We start from the raw sequence: 19,179 nt of genomic DNA, 5'->3' as shown, positions 1-19,179 counted from the left end.
AAATCCAAATGTATTCTTTACATGTTGAAAAAGATACTGTATAACTTTATTAAAAATTAATACATACTCATAACAGAAAACCTAAAGTTGCTAGAAAAATACAAGGAAAGAAAAAAATCGCCGGTGATATAATTTACCATTAACTCAGAATTCTGAGTTCCTGGGACAGGGAGATAAAAAGATGAGGGTGTGCTAGTTCTTTTAGTATAAAATTATCTCTTCTGCTATTTGAATGCCAACATAGAACTTGATTCTGATAAGTGATTCTTGCTTTCTTTACTTATTTTTCAGCCTCTAATTTTATAAATACCTAGTAATTTGACCCCCTGTTTAGAGACTGTTTGCTTCAAGGTTTTATGTTGTTGTTTTTGCCATTTTTGCTATGATTAAAAAATATTGCATGACGTGGCTACAGTAAATAGTGCTACAATGAACATTGGGGTGCATGAATCTTTTTGAATTAAGGTTTTCTCCAGGAAAATGCCCGGGAGTAGGTCATATGGTGATTATGTTTTTAGTTTTTTAAGGAGCTGCTATAGTGTTCATCATAGTGTTGGTACCAATTTACATGCCCACTGACAGTGCAAGAGGGTTCCCTTTTCTCCACACCCTCTCCAAATTATTGCTTGTAGAATTTTTGATGAGGGCTATTTGGGCTGGTGTGAAGTAATACCTCATTGTAGTTTTGATTTGCATTTCTCTGGTAACTAGTGATGTTGAGCATATTTTCAAGTGTTGGCCATCTGTGTGTTTTTAGAAGAATGCCTATTTAGATCTGCCCATTTATTGACTGAGTTGTTTTTCTTTTTGTCATACTGGGCTACATGTGCTGTTTGTATATTTTGGAGAATAATGCCTTGATAACTAATGAGAACTATCTTCACACAGGTAACTGTCTTCAGTACTCTGTGGTGACCTAAATCGGAAGGAAATTAGGAGGAAAAAAAAAAAAAAAACACTTACACACAGCTGACTTACATTGCTGTAAAGTAGGAAGTAATACAACATAGTAAAGCAACTTACAAGTGTAGGCTCCACTTGTAGAAAGTTCTAGATCAGGCAAAACTAACCTCTTCTGAAAGAACTGAGAACAGGGGTTGCATGGGGTAAGGGCAGTGTGGGGATGGGGCCCAAGAGATTTTCAAGGATGATGGGAAAATATATTGCAGGGAAGATCGATATATGATTTATATGATATATATACCATATGAGACCATATTTATATGATATATATACCATATGAGATATACCAAATCTTGGTGAAATTGCATAAATACTTCTGCAATGTAAATGCCAAACAAGTTCTTCTTAAGTAGCTCCATGCATTTATAAATCTACTAGATACTGTCAAATTGTCCTTCAGAAAGCTGCATCACTTTATGCTTTCACAGCGATGCGTGAACATTCATTTTCCAACCTCTGATGCTCAGTTTGGAGGAAATATTTGGTATCATTCAAAGCTTTCATTGAACTTTTGGCAATTTGCATTGTGAGAAATTGTATTCCATTATTGTTTTGGTTTGCATTGGAACTTCCCTGTTGGCTGAGATGGTGAAAGCATCTGCCTACAGTGCAGGAGACTCAGGTTCGATCCCTGGGTTGGGAAGATCCCCTGGAGAAGGAAATGGCAACCCACTCCAGTATTCTTGCCTGGAAAATCCCTTGGATGGAGGAGCCTGGTAGACTACAGTCCATGGGGTTGCAAAGAGTCAGACACGACTGAGTGACTTCACTTCTTTGATTACCAATTGGGTTAAAGATTTCCTCGTGCTTTTTGGTAATTTTTCTTATTTTCCTTCTAAGTAATTTGTATTTCTTTGTTTACTTCATGTTTTTCTTCTATTGGGTTTTTCATAATCTTTTCTTATTTTAATTTTTGAACTCTGCATAAATTAGCTAAATGCACACTTTGTCAGCTATCTACCAAATATTTCTCAGTTGTCATTTTATAATTCCTTGTTTATTATTCATTTACCCATGCAGAAACTTTTCTACAAAGTGCAAAAGTTCCCTTTTTAGCCACTGGACAAAGATCACTTAAATTAAACAATTTAAATAACTGAGAAAAATTCCAAGGACCTAGAGAGTGTAGGTTGAAAGTTTGTGGGGAGGGGTAGCAACTCTCTTTGAGTTCACCTGTGTGCCTTTCCACATGTACTTTTCAATAAACTACCCTGAAATATATCTATGTATCTAGATATATATATAGATATAGATAGATAGATAGATAGATAGATAGATAGATAGATATAGATATATATGTATAAAGAGAAAAAAATGAAGTGGAGGCGGGTAGCTCCACGATGGGCCAAGATGAAGCCAGGACGGGTGGAGCTGCACCTGGGACTCCAAACAAAGGGGTCAGCCATAGTTTGGTCAGCCCTGTGAAGCCAGCAGGGACACGTCTCTAGAGCTGTGACTGGAGGACTCAGGGTGCCCCAGCAGTACTCAAAGCCAAGATCACCAGGAGGGGAGCACAAGCAGGACGATGATGCTGCACAGTAGGCCTGTCTCCCCTGGGCCACAGGAAAGGTGATGCTACTTTTACTATGGAAAATGTAGTCTGGGGATATTGGGAAAAGAACTTGGTCAGTGCACAGAGTGTGAAAAAGTAAGGAAAATCCATGACTACTTTCGCCACAGTGCATATTCTAGCCGATTTCTCCCCATCATGTTTCAGCTCATATTTGTAAAGTTGGAATTAGACTTCATGTGCATTTTGGTTTGCTCTGTACATTCCCAAATATTTTAGTATAAAAATTTCCAAACATTCAACAAAGTGGAAATTTTTTTCTAGCTAATACACAAAGACATCCCACCTTGATTCTACTGTAACCATTTTCTGTACTTCCTTTGTCATGCATCTATCCATTTTTCCATCCCTATATCCATCCATTAATCGATCTCACTCCTTGGTGCATTTTGTGGGAGATTGCAGACATCAGTATGTGTCTCTGTATTTCAGCAAGCCTACCATCAAGTAGTGAGCTGTATTTGTTTACAGCAGTTTTCTTTGAAATGTAAGCTTTACATACAGTGAAATATACCAATCTTTTTTTCCCCAGTCATGTTCTATTTTAGTTGAAGATTAGTTGATTTACAATGTTGTGTTACTTTCTGCTTTACAGCCAAGTGATTCAGTTATGCACATATATGTGCAATATGCATTCTGTGGGTGTGTGTGTATATATACAGATTCATTTATTTAATCCTTACACTGTGCCGCGTGTGGGTTTAGTTCACTGACCAGAGATTGAACCTGCATCCCCTCAGATGGAAATATGGAGTCTTAACCACTGGACTGCCAGGAAAGTCCCATGTATATTCTTTTCCATTATGATTTATCATAGCATACTGAATATAGTTCTCTTTGCTCTACAGTAGGAACTTGTCCATCCATTCCATGTACTCCAGTATATAGCTCTTAGCCCCAGTCTCTTACTCCATCCCGCCCCCAATTCTCTCTGCCTTAGAAGCCACAAGTCTGTTCTCTATGTCCATGAGTGTGTTTCTGTTTCATACGTATGTTCATTTGTGTCATATCTTCGATTCCACTTTTAAGTGATATTTTGTGTTTGTCTTTGTCTGACTCACTTCACTTAGTATGATCATCCATCGGTCCATCCATGTTGCCTCAAATGGCCTTACTGTTGTAGCTGTACAGTTTCTTGCATCCTTTTTAAGCATACATAGAAGTATTCATCTGTGGTTATTTTGATGAATATATTATGAAAACGTGTTTAGTACACCACTCTTGGGATAATATGTCCATTTTGAGGCTGTATTAGGGTTTTATATGAATGTATATGTCAGTCAGTTCAGTTCAGTCCTTCAGTCATGTCTGACTCTTTGTGGCCCCATGGACTGTAACACGCCAGGCCTCCCTGTCCATCACCAACTCCCCGAGTCTATTCAAACTCAGGTTCATCGAGTGGGAGATGCCATCCAACCATTTCATCCTCTGTCGTCCCCTTCTCCCACCTTCAAACTTTTCCAGCATTAGGAACTTTCCAATGAGTCAGTTCTTCACATCAGGTGGCGAAAGTATTGGAGTTTCAGCTTCAACATCACTGCTTAGGAATATTCAGGCTGATTACCTTTAGGATTGACTGGTTTGATCTCCTTTCAATCCAAGCACTCTCAACAGTTTATGTGGGTATGAATAAAAATTTATTGTGCTTATGCTCCCCTCATGTGGAGAAATATAAGAATGCTTAAGAATGCAATTTATAAAATCCAGGTGTATTCTATCATATGTATATATGGTTATGCATATATATTTACTGTGCTTATGCTGCCCAATCTTGGACAAAAGGAAGAATGCTTATGAGTGTCATTTATAAACTGAAAGTTGATTCTTTACATGTTGAAAAGGAAGGGAAGTGACTTGCTGACCTCGTAAAGCATAAGGGTGTGGCCCCCTAGGGAGGCATGTATATAGGGGTGCTCAGGGGCTCTGGAGGAGACAACTGCGAGTCTTCAAAATGGCAAATGACAGCTCCAAGTGGAGCAAGAGCAGGTGTATTCAGTGCATTCTCCCAACCTGAAGGCAGGGGTTTCCGACTGGAAACTGTAAAACTCAGGAGAGCTACCTGAACACTGAGAAGAGAAGGTAGGATGGAAGTTTTCTGGTAGGTGGCCCAGAATTAAATGGTCTTCAAGGTGGTTTAAGACCTCAAACACAGCCTAATTATCAAGGAGTGATTTAAGGCAAGATATTAAAGACTAGATAATGGTGAAAGGTGAGAGAGAAGAGAAAGGGAAGCCTGAATATTGTGGCTGTGAACCAAGGTTTGGAGGAGACACACTACCCCTGCCATGTGACACATCAGTGTAGAGTCAGAGAGATGAAGATGGCAGGTGAGTTTCACGGGCTCATAAGGGGCATTTAAAATGCCTCTTTTATCCCACCAAACCATCTTAATTTCTCCCCATCCTCCCCTACAGGTGTCAGGATGGGCCTTTGTGATGTCAAGGCTCACCTAGGGTCACCATTGGTTGGGGAAGTGACTTGCTGACCTCATAATGTATAAGGGTGTTGCCCCCTGGGGAGGGATATATATAGGGGTGCTCAGGGGCCCCTCAAATTCCCCATCCCAAATCTCCCACACTCTCATCATCCCCCTCAAATTACCCCCACCCCAAATCTCCTACACTCTCATAATCTATCAAATTCCCCTACCCCAAACCTCCCACCCCATCACCAGTTGTGGAAGTCTGTATTGAGGCTCTGACCTGAGCCCAACTCATTGCCAGGCCCAAGAGGCAGACCATTCTCTCCCAGGGCAGACAGGTGAGCCCCTGGCTCAGCGCCTGCAGCTTCCAGCTCCTGCAGCATGAGGCAGTGAGCACACAAGGGCATTCCTGGGGTGGGGATGAAAGTGCAGAGACGGGCTGGAGCCACCTGCTGGGGGCCAGTCCTCTTCCTGCCGCCCCCTGTGGACATCCTTGGAAGCAGGGTGGGGAGAAGGAGATGGGTGGGAAGGAGACTCCATACAGCTCTGGGCCCTGAGACTGCACTTCCAGTAGCAAGTTGGACTGTGTACCTGCGTCAGGGGGCTGACCATGAGCAGTGTAAGGCTATGGCTTGACCAGGGCTGGCCAGGCTCTTTCCTGATCAGAGCATTGAGCCAGGACAAGGCAGGGTCAACATAAGCCATTAGAGGATGTGACCCACGAGAGGGGACTGAGGGAGGCAAAAACGGTCTGAGCCAGGAATGGGAACACATGCTTTTGAGTTTAGCTCTGCTGGGAAGTGTCCCTTGACTCCTTTCCCCTGCCCGGGATCTCAAGGCCACCAGCTCTAAGTCAGGACACTTAGAGGCCGTCCAGAGGCCACAGGGTCTGTAGAGGTGAGAGCTGATGGATGAGGGGAGGGCCCTGGGCTCCTGGCAGGGGGAGTCCTAACCGGGACACTGGCCAAGCGATGCAGGAAGTTGCCCTCGGGGCAGTGACAGCCCTCCTTGCAGCCGGCGGAGAATTAGCCCACCAGCCCGGTGAAGCGGGCCCATGAGAAGGGGCACCCTTCACCGGGCAGGCACTTGCGGTACACACCCCCAACCAGGCAGCCTGCCTCTGAAGTGAAGTCGCTCAGTTGTGTCCAACTCTTTGGGACCCCATAGACTGTAGCTCAAGTGGAGCCCAAGGCTCTTCTGTCCATGAAATTTTCAAGTACTGGAGAGGGTTGCCATTTCCTTCTCCAGGGGGATCTTTCCGACTCAGGGATCGAACCTGGGTGTCCCACATTGTGGGAAGATGCTTTACCAGCTGAACCCTGAATTAGCACCCCGGCCACACTGCCCTCATGGCCTGCTCTGCCCACCTTCTCTCACCCCAGTGCCCATCCCCTCCAGTGGCCCCCGAGTCATGCAGACCACACCCTCCCTGGGCCAGACCCTAGGTCACGCCTGCTCCTACAGTCTCCCCTGCCCCGCAAATCCGCCTGCTTCCTCCTCTGTTTGCCCACCACCGGCCTGGGTGAGGGGTGGCATGTGGCGGGTTGGGTGGGAGAGGTCAAAAGGCAACCTGGGAGTCAGGGTTAAAGGCCAGGATGGGGATCAGGAGTGAAGTCAGAGTGCCCAGACAGGGCCTGGGCCGGTGCTCACCTCTGCAGACCTGGGTGCAGCAGGTGGGGCTCTGGCGGGCAGGCCCCAGGCAGCCGCTCCCGTCTGCCACAGGTGACGCTACATTCCTCCCAGGATGCCCACCACACAGGTGCTGGGGATAAAGGCGGGGCTTCAGAAGACAGGGTCCTGCCTGCTTTCCTGGGGTTCCTCCTGCCCAGCTGACAGCCCATGCCTCCCTGGTGCTCTTGGCTCACCAGTTGTCACACAGCCCCGCCATCACCTCTCCAGCCTCCAGGCTCTCCCAGGAGCTGAGCCCAGACCTCACGGAGTGACTCTGGTTCTCAGGGATCCCTGAGGGCACAGGAGCGGGGCGGGTGCTTCAGACGGCTCAGCCAATCACCAACCCTGCTCAGGGCTCTACCCCGCTGTCTCCACCCACAGGGATCAGGGTCCTGGTGGGTGGAGGACACAGAAGCCCCAACGGGCACCAGCCCTGGGACACAGGAGTTGCCCATTCCCATCCTACAGTCCCAGGCTGGCCCCTGTGGGCAGAGTGGAAGGGACCAGGCGGGAGGGCACTGCTGTGCTTGGGGGGCGGGTTCAGGGAGACATCTGACCCATGCCTCTGGGCTGATACAGGCAGCAGCACTGGGCCAGTGGGCGGGGGGGGGGGGGCACACAAAGGCCATCCTGGGACAGCTGGCCTGGGGGTCACCCACAGCTGGGCTGCTGGTAGCCAGTCGAGTCTTGCTGGCACACGACCTTGGGGAGACAGGTCCTCGCAGGAGTGGAGGCAGGGCTGCCCATAGGGGAGAAGACCCTGGCTACCTGCTGTCTGCAGCAGGTGGGTAGCAGAGCGGGTAGGTTTGGGAGGGGGTCCATCCTGAGGCAGGGATTCCCGAGAGTTGAGTGACTAGCCCTCCTGTCATGCCCACCACCTGCTAGGACCTTCACTCGCCCAGTTCCACAGGCTGAGTGCCCTAAAGGCTCTCCCTCAAAGGAAGTGGCATGCATGTGTGTATGCAGGGGCGGGGGAGAGTCAGATGCAGGGGGTCAAAGCTCAGAGGTAGCATTTCCCTAGCCTTAAAAGCCACCACCACCACCCACCATCTCCACAGAAGTCCTCACCTGTGCACTGAGTGGAATTGCCCTGGCAGGGTCGACTCTGCCTGTGGCCCCCAGGGCAGGGCCGGCCTCCCTCAGAGGTGGGAGGCCAGCTGCATGCTCGGCTGTGATGGGACTGCCCCAGGCATACATCACAGGGAGACCATGGTCCCCTCAGGCTCCAAGCTTCGTCCACTGTGGCAGGAATACAAAAGCACCCCTTTGCCTTGGGAGGCCCAAGAGGTTCCAGCCCCCTGGGATTGAAGCCCCCCAGTGGGACGTCTCACCTGGGCACTCGGGGGGGGGGGCTGGCACAGGTCTCCCTCTGATGCTGGGCCCCTGCCTCCCTTGCCTGCCTGGGGTTCGGCCCCCCCCCCCCCCCATGCTGTGGCGCTGGACAACTGCAGGCCCTGGAGCAGGTCCTCATCTGGGCCCAGCAGGGCTGGGAGCATGCTGTCCACTCCAACCATGTGCACCAGGCACCAGGCACTGTGGGGGTGAATGGTGAGCCCTGGGGTGCAGCCATCCCACCCCCAGTCCCAGCCCTCACTGCACCCCCAGACTGCTTCTCCTCACCTCGTTCTGAGCGTGGTACATATCTGGGCAAGGCAGGCCTGTGCAGGTGAGCCGGCCTCGGAGCAGGTGCTGGGTGGGGCACGCAGGCACAGAGAGAGGGCAGCTCACTCGCGCTGTGCCCTCCACATATGCCCCTCCCCATCTGCCTCCCTTTCCCCTCTCCTGCACCTCCACTGTCCTCTGAGGTCTCAGTCCCCCTCCCCACTCTCCAGCACCTCCAGACCCTGCTCCCTGACACACCCAAGGCACTCTCAGGTATCTTACAGACTTGGTCCTATGGGGAAGTGACCACAGGTCGTCTGCAGGTGAAGGAGGCCAGACAGCAGGAGGAAGCACCACATCACCACCCACTGCCCTCTCAAAGCACACGTCCAGATTTCTGAAGTCTCCCAGACCCCCAGAGCTGGCTGGCTCAGTTTCCCCATCTGTCAGACCAGGGGTTAGGGTACCTGCCACATCTTCTCAGGACTTATGGGAGCCTAGCCTGCCTACCCTGCATCATCTGAGACTGGGAGAGCTTGGGTGTGTGAGACACGGAGTGGACTAGCCCTGCCATCACCCGTGGCATCCTGCCCGCACTCCCCACCCCTGGCCCTCACCAGTAGTTGCAGCCATCAGGCCTGGCCAGCTGGGCGCCCAGACAGTGCTGCTTCCCAGTCAGCTACAGGTCCAGGCAGCTACAGTGACTGGACTGCATGCAGATGGTGCCCTCGGCACTCAGCATCTGGCCTGGGGGGCAGTAACAGCCAGGATGGCAGCACCAAACGCAGTGCTGGGGGACAAGGAAGGGAGGGCCTGGGTCAGTGGAAAGCAGGGGGCCCAAGGGGACTGCTGCAGGATGAAGTGGGCACCTGGGAGCCACAATAAAGTGAATAAGGAGGCTGTGGGGGCCAGAGACGGGGGAAGTGCAATGCTCCGGTTCATAGCTGTCTTTTCTAAACAGTTTATGTCGAGTCTCCACTGGAGTTTCTCCTCCAGGGGAGTGGGGAAGGGACAGCCTGTGAGGAGCTTCCCTGAATGGAGTATCAACCAGACGTTGGGCCCCATGGAGGTTTGAGTGGGGACCGAGGCAGATCTCCTAGGATGGAAGGAGCCAGGTACTGGAAAGCTGGAGGGAGCAGTGGGCGTTTGGGAAGGTGCTGGGGCTCCCTGGGAGAGGCCGGGACCACGCACCGTGTCCTGGTCCTCCGCCTCCATGTAGAGCCTCCCATCCTCCTTGGACAGGCCCGAGCAGGGCTTCTCAAAGCTCCGTCCCTTCGCCCTAGTTGTTTGCTCCAGCATCTTTTGACACGGGACCACTTCCTCGCCACTGCGCAGGTGCCACTCGACCGTGACCCCTCGCCGGAGGCCAGCCTGGATTCCTCTCCATGGTCCTGGACTGGCCCCATGCCCCAGAACAGGCGTGTGCCCTCTCGCACGCACAGGGTCAAGGTCTGCACACCAACGCGCTCCACGTGGGGGGTTTCGGATGATCCACCAAGTGGACTTCCCTTTTCCTGTGTGTTCCTGCTGTTTCTATCATAAAACATGTCAACTGAGAAACATATATGTGGTAAGGATGACAAGGGATGCTGGATGAGGCTCACTCCTGCTGCTCTCCAGGAGCCAGGCCGGCTGGGCGCTGACCCCTATCCTTCCCACCAACTGCGGATGGCCCCAGCTCAGAGGGACCACATTCTGCCGTCTGGCAACGTGACAATCAGGAGCCCAGACTCACCACAAGGTCATCGCAGGAGCAAGAGCAGGGAGGGCCATGGGCTCCTTCGATTGTGGTGCCGTTGGTCACTGTGGAGGGGAGGGCACTGGGTGCATAGACAGCTGTGCAGGTCACTCCCTGACCCCCCACCTCCCCGCTGGCCTCCCCAGAATGCCCCCCACAGCTTTCTCACCTCTCCTCCTTGACCCCCACGGCCGTCCCTGGCAGGTACCTGGGCACGGTAGAGCCTGGCAGGCCACCCCCTGCATCCGAGACCCTTTGCAGTACTCCCCCAGGCCCTGGGGTGGGGGCTGGTCACAGGCTTGGGTCTGGCTCTGGAGACCCCCAACCCGCCACAGCTCCAGTTACAGCTTGACCAGGGTCCCCAAGGACCCCAGCCTTCAGCTCCTGGGGAATAAAAGAGGAAGCAGTGGTGAGGGGATGGGCTTGGCTGAGGCAAGGTGGCCGGCAAGTCTGGGCTCCCTGGGACTCGGTCACATTCCGGCAGGAGGCAGGGCTCCTCCTCTGCCTTGGGGCCTGGACAAAGAGGGGGCACCAAGGCCAGCAGGGGCAGCAGGGCCACGGTGGACAGCACCCCACTGGGGGGCCTGGTGTAGAAGCAGTGTATATGGCGCTGGGCTGGGCCACAAGAGGCAGAGCACTCCCTCCATGGGGTCCAGGGTGACCACGTGGGCTGACCTGGGGTGCTTAGCAGGGAGCGGCAGAGAGGACAGCAGAGGCTGATGGGACCCAAAGGGCAGGGGTGGGGCAGAGTGCGATGCAGAGGACAGGCCGACCCCTCCCTGCTCCCGCCCCTCCAGAGGGCTTTCCTCCCCAGTGCTACCCCCCACCCCTGCACAGACACACTCTGGCAGGGCTGGGGTGGGGGGTGAAGTCAGGAGACGCCCCCTTCTTACCCTCCTCACAGTGCCAGGAGGTGCAGTTAGTGATGAGCCCAGAGACACAAGAGCTGGTGGAGAAGCAGCAGACCGTGGGGGCGCCCTTACAGGCTGAACGTGTCCCCACAAATTCATATGTTGGAGCCCTAATGTGTGAGCGTGACTGCAGAATTGTGACCTTGTTTGGGGGGGTGGTCTTTGCAGAGATGATCAAGTTAAAATGGGGCCATTAGGGTGACCCAAACCCAGTATGACTGGTGTCCTTCTACAAAGGGGAAATCGGGACACAGGTGCAGACAGAGGGGATGTGAAGACCCAGGGAGGAGATGGTTATATGAAGCAGGAGTGAGGGATGCCACCATAGGCCAGGGGAGGCCAGGAATTGCCCACAAACTCCCCAAGACAAGGGGGCCTGGGAAAAGCCCCAGCGGACAGAGACGGGTGGGAAGAGTGAGACTGGTGAGGAGGGGGCAGGCAAGCTGCACACGCAGGTTTGGCTCCAAAGAGTTGCACACTGTGCCTGTGGGAGGGGGCATCTCTGTGGCCCATGGAGGCCAACACCCTCCCTGCCCCCCAAGCAGAGGAGAGACAGAGGGTCCTCGGGGTCATGGGGCCATTGCAGGGAGCGGCAGCCTCACCAATTCTCACATGGATGAAGCACAAAACTGCCTGGGGGGTGGAGGCGTCCCCTGTGGGTACAGGGTCAGTCTCTGGAGCAGACCACTGCCAGTATTCCAAATTGCAAAAGACAGCTCCAAGTGGAGCAAAGGCACGTGTATTCACTGAATTCTCATAGCCTGAAGACAGGGGTTTCCAACTGGAAACTGGAAAACTGAGGAGAGCTATGTGAACACTGAGAAAAGAGCTGGGATGGAAGTTTTCTGGTAGGTGGCCCAGAATTAAGTGGTCTTCAAGGTGCTTTAAGGCCACCTTGTATGAAGAAAGCAGACACTTGAACACAGCTTAATTATCATGGAGGGATTTTAGGCAAAATATTAAAAACTAGATAATGGTGAGAGAAAACCTGAGTATTCAAAGCCTGAATACTGTGGCTTTGAAACCAGTTTCGGAGCAGACACACTACCACTGCCATATGACACATTAGTGTCGAGTCAGAGAGATGAAGAACACAGGTGAGGTTCGTGGGCTCATAAGGGGCACTTAAAATGCCTCTTTTATCCCACCAAACCATCTTAATTTCTCCCCATCCTACCCTAGAGGTGTCAGGAAGGGGCTTTGCGATGTCAAGGCTCACTCAGGGCCACCATTGGTTTGGGAAGTGAATTGATGACCTCATAAAGCATAAGGGTGTGCCCCCTGGGCAGGGGTATATATAGGGGTGCTCAGGGGCTCTGGAGGAGACAACTGCAAGTCTTCAAAATGGCAAAAGACAGCTACAAGTGGAGCAAAGGCACGTGTATTCACTGAATTCTCAGCCTGAAGACAGGGGTTTTAGACTGGAAACTGGAAAACTGAGCAGAGCTATGTGAACACAGAAAAGGAGGTGGGATGGAAGATGTCTTATAGGCGGCCCAGAATTAAATTGTCTTCAAGGTGCTTTAAGACCACCTTGTAGGAAAAATGTGGAATGATCCTCATTTCCACAGACACTTGAATACAGCCTAGTCATTAAGGAGGGATTTTAGGCAAGATATTAAAAACCAGATAATGATGAAAGGTGAGAGAGACAGAATGAAAGCCTGAATACTGTGGCTTTGAAGCCAGGTTTGGAGGAGGCACAATACCCCTGCCATGTGACACAGCATTGTGAAGTTAGAGAGATGAAGATGGCAGGTGAGTTTCATGGGCTCATAAGTGCCATTTAAAATGCCTCTTTTAGGTCTAGCTTGTCCATTGTGTTATTTAAAGTTTGTGTTTCCTTGTTAATTTTCTGTGTAGTTGATCTACCCATAGGTGTGAGTGGGGCATTAAAGTCTCCCACTATTATTGTACTATTGTTAATTTCCCCTTTCATACTTGTTAGCATTTGTCTTACATATTGTGGTGCTCCTATGTTGGGTGCTGCTGCTGCTGCTGCTGCTGCTAAGTCGCTTCAGTTGTGTTCGACTCTGTGCGACCCCATAGACGGCAGCCTACCAGGCTCCTCCGTCCACGGGATTTTCCAGGCAAGAGTATTGGAGTTGGTTGCCATTGCCTTCTCTGATGTTGGGGGCATATATACTTATAATTGTTATATCTTCTTGGATTGATCCTTTGATCATTATGTAGTGTCTTCTTTGTCTCTTTTCACAGCCTTTATTTTAAAGTCTCTTTTATCTGATAGGAATATTGCTACTCCTGTTTTTTTGTGGTCTCCATCTGCGTGAAATACATTTTTCCAGCCAGCCCTTCACTTTCAGTCTGTATGTGTCCCTTGTTTTGATGTGTCTCTTGTAGACAGCATATAGTGGGGTCTTTTTTTGTATCTATTCAGCCAGTCTTTGTATTTTGGTTGGGACATTCAACCCATTTACATTTAAGATAATTATTGATAAGTGTGGTCTCATTGCCATTTACTTTGTGATTTTTGGTTCGAGTTTACACACCCTTTCTGTGTTTCCTGTCTAGAGAAGATCCTCAAAGCTATGTTGCAGAAATCAACAAAGCTAAAATTTGGTTCTTTGAGAAGATAAATAAATTTGACAAACCATTAGCCAGACTCATCAAGAAACAAAGGGAGAAGAATGAAATCAACAAAATTAGAAATGGAAATGGAAAAATCACAATAGACAACACAGAAATAGAAAGGATCCGAAGAGACTACTATCAGCAACTATATGCCAATAAAATGGACAACTTGGAGGAAATGGAAAAATACTTAGAAAACTATAACTTTCCAAAACTGAATCAGGAAGAAATAGAAAATAACAGACCCATCACAAGCACAGAAATCAAAACTGTAATCAGAAATCTTTCAGCAAAAAGAAGCCAAGGACCAGACGACTTCACAGCTGAATTCTACCAAAAATTTAGAGAGGTTCTAACACCTATCTTACTCAAACTCTTCCAGAAAATTGCAGAGGTAGGTAAACTTCCAAACTCATTCTATGAGGCCACCATCACCCTAATACCAAAACCAGACAAAGATGCCACAAAAAAAAGAAAACTACAGGCCAATATTACTGACTAACATAGGTGCAAAAATCCTTCACAAAATTCTAGCAAACAGAATCCAACAACATCTTTAAAAGATCATACGTCATGACCAAGTGGACTTTACACCAGGAATGCAAGGATTCTTTAATATCTGCAAATCAATGTAATACACCACATTAACAAATTGAAAGATAAAAACCATATGACTATCTCAATAGATGCAGAGAAAGTCTTTGACAAAATTAAACATTGATATATGATAAACTCTCCAGAAAGAAGGAATAGAAGGAACATACCCCAGCATAATAAAAGCTGTATATGACAAACCCACAGCAAACATCATCCTCAATGGTGAAAAATTGAAAGCATTTCACCTAAAGTCAGGAAGAAGACAAGGGTGCCCACTCTCACCACTATTATTCAACATAGTTTTGGAAGTTTTGGCCACAACAATCAGAGCAGAAAAAGAAATAAAAGGAATCCATAATGGGAAAGAAGAAGTAAAACTCTCACTGTTTGCAGATGACATGATCCTCTACATAAAAAACCCTGAAGATTCTACCAGAAAATTACTAGAGCTAAACAATGAATATAGTACAGTTGCAGGATATAAAATTAACACACAGAAACCCGTTGCATTCCTATACACTAACAATGAGAAAACAGAAAGAGAAATTTAGGAAACAATTCCATTCACCATTGCAATGAAAAGAATAAAATACTTCAGAATATATCTACCTAAAGAAACAAAAGACCTATATATAGAAAACTATAAAACACTGATGAAAGAAATCAAAGAGGACACAAATTGATAGAGAATTATACCATGTTCATGGATTGGAAGAATCAATATAGTGAAAATGAGTATATTACCTGAAGAAAACTATAGATTCAGTGCAATCCCTATCAAGCTACTGACGGTATTTTTCACAGAGCTAGAACAATAATTTCACAATTTGCAAGGAAATACAAAAAAACCTTGAATAGCCAAAGCAATCTTGAGAAAGAGGAATGGAACTGGAGGAATTAACCTGCCTGACTTCAGGCTCTACTACAAAGCTACAGTCATCAAGACAGTATGGTACTGGCACAAAGACAGAAATATAGATCAGTGGAACAGAATAGAAAGCCCAGAGATAAATCCATGCACCTATGGATACCTTATTTTTGACAAGGGAGGCAAGAATATACAATGGAGAAAAGACAATATCTTTAACAAGTGGTGCTGGGAAAACTGGTCAACCACTTGTAAAAGAATGAAACTAGAACACTTTCTAACACCATACACAAAAATAAACTCAAAGTGGATTAAAGATCTAAACATAAGTCCAGAAACTATAAAACTCCTAGAGGAAAACATAGGCAAAACACTCTCTGACATAAATCACAGCAGGATCCTCTATGACCCACCTCCCAGAATAATGGAAATAAAAGCAAAAATAAACAAATGGGACCTAATTAAACTTAAAAGCTTTTGCACAACGAAGGAAAGTATCAACAAGGTGAAAAGACTGCCTTCAGAATGGGAGAAAATAATAGCAAATGAAGCAACAGACAAAGGATTAATCTAAAAAATATACAAGCAACTCCTGCAGCTCAATTCCAGAAAAATAAATGATCCAATCAAAAATGGGCCAAAGAACTAAACTGACAGTTCTCCAAAGAAGACATACAGATGGCTAACAAACACATGAAAGGATGCTCAACATCACTCATTATCAGAAAAATGCAAATCAAAACCACAATGAGGTACCATCTCATGCCAGTCAGAATGAATGCTCTCCAAAAACCTGCAAAAAATACATGCTGGAGAGGGTGTGGAGAAAAGGGAACCCTCTTACACTGTTGGTGGGAATGCAAACTAGTACAGCCACTATGGAGAACAGTGTGGAGGTTCCTGTAAAGAGTGGAAATAGAACTCCCATACGACCCAACAATCCCACTGCTGGGCATACACAATGAGCAAACCAGAATTTTATGAGACATTTGTACCGCAGTGTTCATCGCAGCACTGTTTACAGTAGCTAGGACATGCAAGCAACCTGGATGTTCACCAGAAGATGAATGGATAAGAAAGATGTGGTTCATATGTACGATGGAATGTTACTCAGCTATTAAAAAGAACACATTTGAATCAGTTCTAATGAGGTGGATGAAACCGGAGCCTATTATACAGAGTGAAGTAAGTCAGAAAGAAAAACACCAATACAGTATATTAATGCATATATATGGAATTTAGAAAGATGGTAATGATGGGTCTATACGCGAGACAGCAAAAGAGACACAGAGATAAACAACAGACATTTGGACTCTGGGGGAGAAGTCTAGGGTGGAATGATTTGTGAGAATATCTTTGAAACATGAAACTACCATATATGAAATAGACTGCCAGTCCAGGTTCGATGCATGAGAGAGGGCTCTCAGGGCTGGTGCACTGGGATGACCCAAGGGGTGGGATGGGGATGGAGGTGGGAGAGGTTTCAGGATTGTAAACACATGTACACCCGTAGCTGACTCATGTCAATGTATGGCAAAAACCACTACAACATTGTAAAGTAGTTAGCCTCCAATTAAATAAATATATTTTAAAAAAAGAAAAGCAAAAAAAAAAAATTGCCAATTTAAATGAAATTAAGAAATTCCTTGAATGACACAAATTCCCAAAACTAGCTCAAGAAGAAAGTGAAAACCCTAAATGTCCCTAAATCTATCAAAGACATGGAACAGAAAACTCCAGGCCTATGTGACTTAACTAGTGAATGCTATGAAATACGTAAAGGAGAAATATCACTAAGCCCATACAATTTCTTTCAGAAAAGAGAGGAGGGGAAACACTTCTCAAATCATTTTATGAGGCCAGCCTTACAAAATACCAAAACCAGAAGAAGACATTGCAAGAAAAGACAACCACAGACTAATATTCTTCATTAAGTTAAGCACAAAAAATGAAATGTTAACAAATGTAACCCAGCAATACATAAAGCATTATGACCAAATGAGATCTATCCAAAGAATGAAAGATTGGTTATGCATTAAAAAATCATACACCAGTGTTATTCATCATAATAAAACACAGGAGAAAAACCATATGATCATTTTGATAGATGCTGTAAAATAATTTGACAATATTCAACAGCCACTATGATAAAAACTGTCGGAAAACTAGGACTACAGACAGACTTTCTTAATCTGATCAAGGTAACCTACAAAACTCCTACAGCTAACATGATAATGGAGGACAATTTAATCCCTCCAGTGGGGGTGGGGAAGGCTACTCACCTTGGACTTGGAGGGCTGCAGAGAGGCCTGTCCAGCCAAGGGGTGGGGATCAAGTGGCCTGATTGAAGTACCTGCCCCCTCCTCGGGCAATGGACCTGATCCAGTCACGTCCCGTGGCACCAGTGGTTCCCTGGCAGACACAAACCACCTCCCAGGAAGTGGTGCTCCAGGCCCATCATCAACCCTGGCTGTACTGTGTCTGTTGACTTGATCCGCTTCCAGACCAGAAGTAGACCAGCACCCAGCAGGCCAGCAGACACAGGGTCACTGCCCAGTTGAGGGCCCCCAGCACCTCCAGCCCTCTGGAGAGCTGGAAGACTTTGTTCCTGGAGAGGGAAAGCCCATGAGAGTTGTGCCTGCAGAGGCCAGGAGACTGGGTTTGTCCTTGGGGACACTGCCTTTCTGGCAGCCCTGGAGTGCCTCTGGTCCCACCGGTGCTTCTGGGGGGCCTGGGGTAAGCCCCCAGCCTGGAGTCCCTGCAGTCTGGAGTCCCTGCAGTCTGTGTGCCTGGAGCCCCAGGTGGCCCTGCCCCATTCCGTTCCCACTGAGTTCAACAGCAGTCCCCACTTCCCTCCCCATGTGGCCAGCACAGCCCGCTCCGCATCCCTAGTCTCGTGACTCCAGGACTGAGTCCCCATGCACCGCCATGGGAAGGCACCTGCACATGAACACAAGCACACACAGATGCCAATGTGCATGTCTCTGACCTGTGCTCTCTTTTACACACACACACACACACAGAGACGCTCATGTGCATGCACCTGACCACATGCTCTCTCTCTCTCACACACACACACACACATGTGAATGCCCATTTGCAAGCACCTCCACAAACACATGCACACGCCTGTGTGCACACACCTGTGCACATGTACTCTCTCACACATGTACATGCACATGGGCTAGCACCTGTGCACAGACACTCTCTCTGTCTCTCTCAGGCACACACACACACACACACACACATGCACATCAGATATCCATGTGCATGCACCTGCTCACGTGCACATGGACACACACGGACACACACACGTGAGCTACGTGTGGGACACCGGAGGGACAGACCGGCCCTGACCCAGGATGCCCGACTCCCTTCCAGAAGTTGATGACAAGGACCTGCGCTCAGCAGGACGCTCACCTGTGAGCATGGCCAGGTTGGCAGCAGTGCAGTCTTGGAGGTGCACAGGGACCGGTGCTCACTTGGGGTTTGCAGGCTTGGACCGGAAACAGTCAAGTGCCCTGAAGAGTGGGGTGGGGTCTGTTTGAGCATGCGCACTGAGGAGCTGCCCCACACTAAAGGGTGGAGCGCCACCCAGAGGCCTCACGGCTGAGCTGATTACCAGGTTTCTGGGCCTGACGCAGGGCTGACTCACAGGGCACAGACCACGTGGGTGTGCGTCTGCACGTGCGCATTGGGGCAACATGGCGCACGAACACGTGAAGCTTCTGCAAGGGGCGCCCATTGCCCGAGAGCCTTCAGTCATCGCGGGAACCAGTGGTCGGTGGGAACCAATCTCGTGGCAGGAACTGGGTGTGTATGTGTAGGCGCTCTGCTGATGCTTAGCTGCCGGTCTCACTACAGGGTTGGGATCTGTAGGGAGGGTTCAGTCTTTCCAGACGTGGAGGGAGGGGGAGAGCAGTTTAAGATGGAGTCCGAGGCACAAGATGGAGGGGCCACGAGGGCAGCCGATGAAGATGCAGGTGCCGATGCCTTTGCAGTGGGTACAGCAAGTGGCAGCCAAGGTGTGCCTGGTGGTGCTAGTGGCCACGATGGCCCTCGCAACCCAGCTGGCCCTGGTAATGCCAGTGACCTGGCTGATCCCAGAGGCCCCAGCACTGGAGGAGAGTCAGGTGGCACAGCCAGTGCCATTCCGCAGATCCCAGGGGCACCCCAAGCACCAGGGCCTGGTGGAGACGCTGCACCTGGAGCCAGAGTTCTGAGTAACCGAGCCCTCCAGTTGTA

At 48.8% G+C, this 19,179-nt stretch overlaps 1 pseudogene; it reads right to left on the bottom strand.

Moving 5' to 3' along the window:
- Positions 1-6,683: 6,683 nt before the first annotated feature.
- LOC133052679 (SCO-spondin-like) lies at positions 6,684-18,629 on the bottom strand (annotated as a pseudogene).
- Positions 18,630-19,179: the final 550 nt, after the last annotated feature.

This window comes from Dama dama, chromosome X, assembly GCF_033118175.1.
Source record: "Dama dama isolate Ldn47 chromosome X, ASM3311817v1, whole genome shotgun sequence".
Lineage (NCBI taxonomy): Eukaryota > Metazoa > Chordata > Mammalia > Artiodactyla > Cervidae > Dama > Dama dama.
Note: the sequence above shows the minus strand (reverse complement) of the source record. Positions and strands in the feature narration are given on the sequence as shown.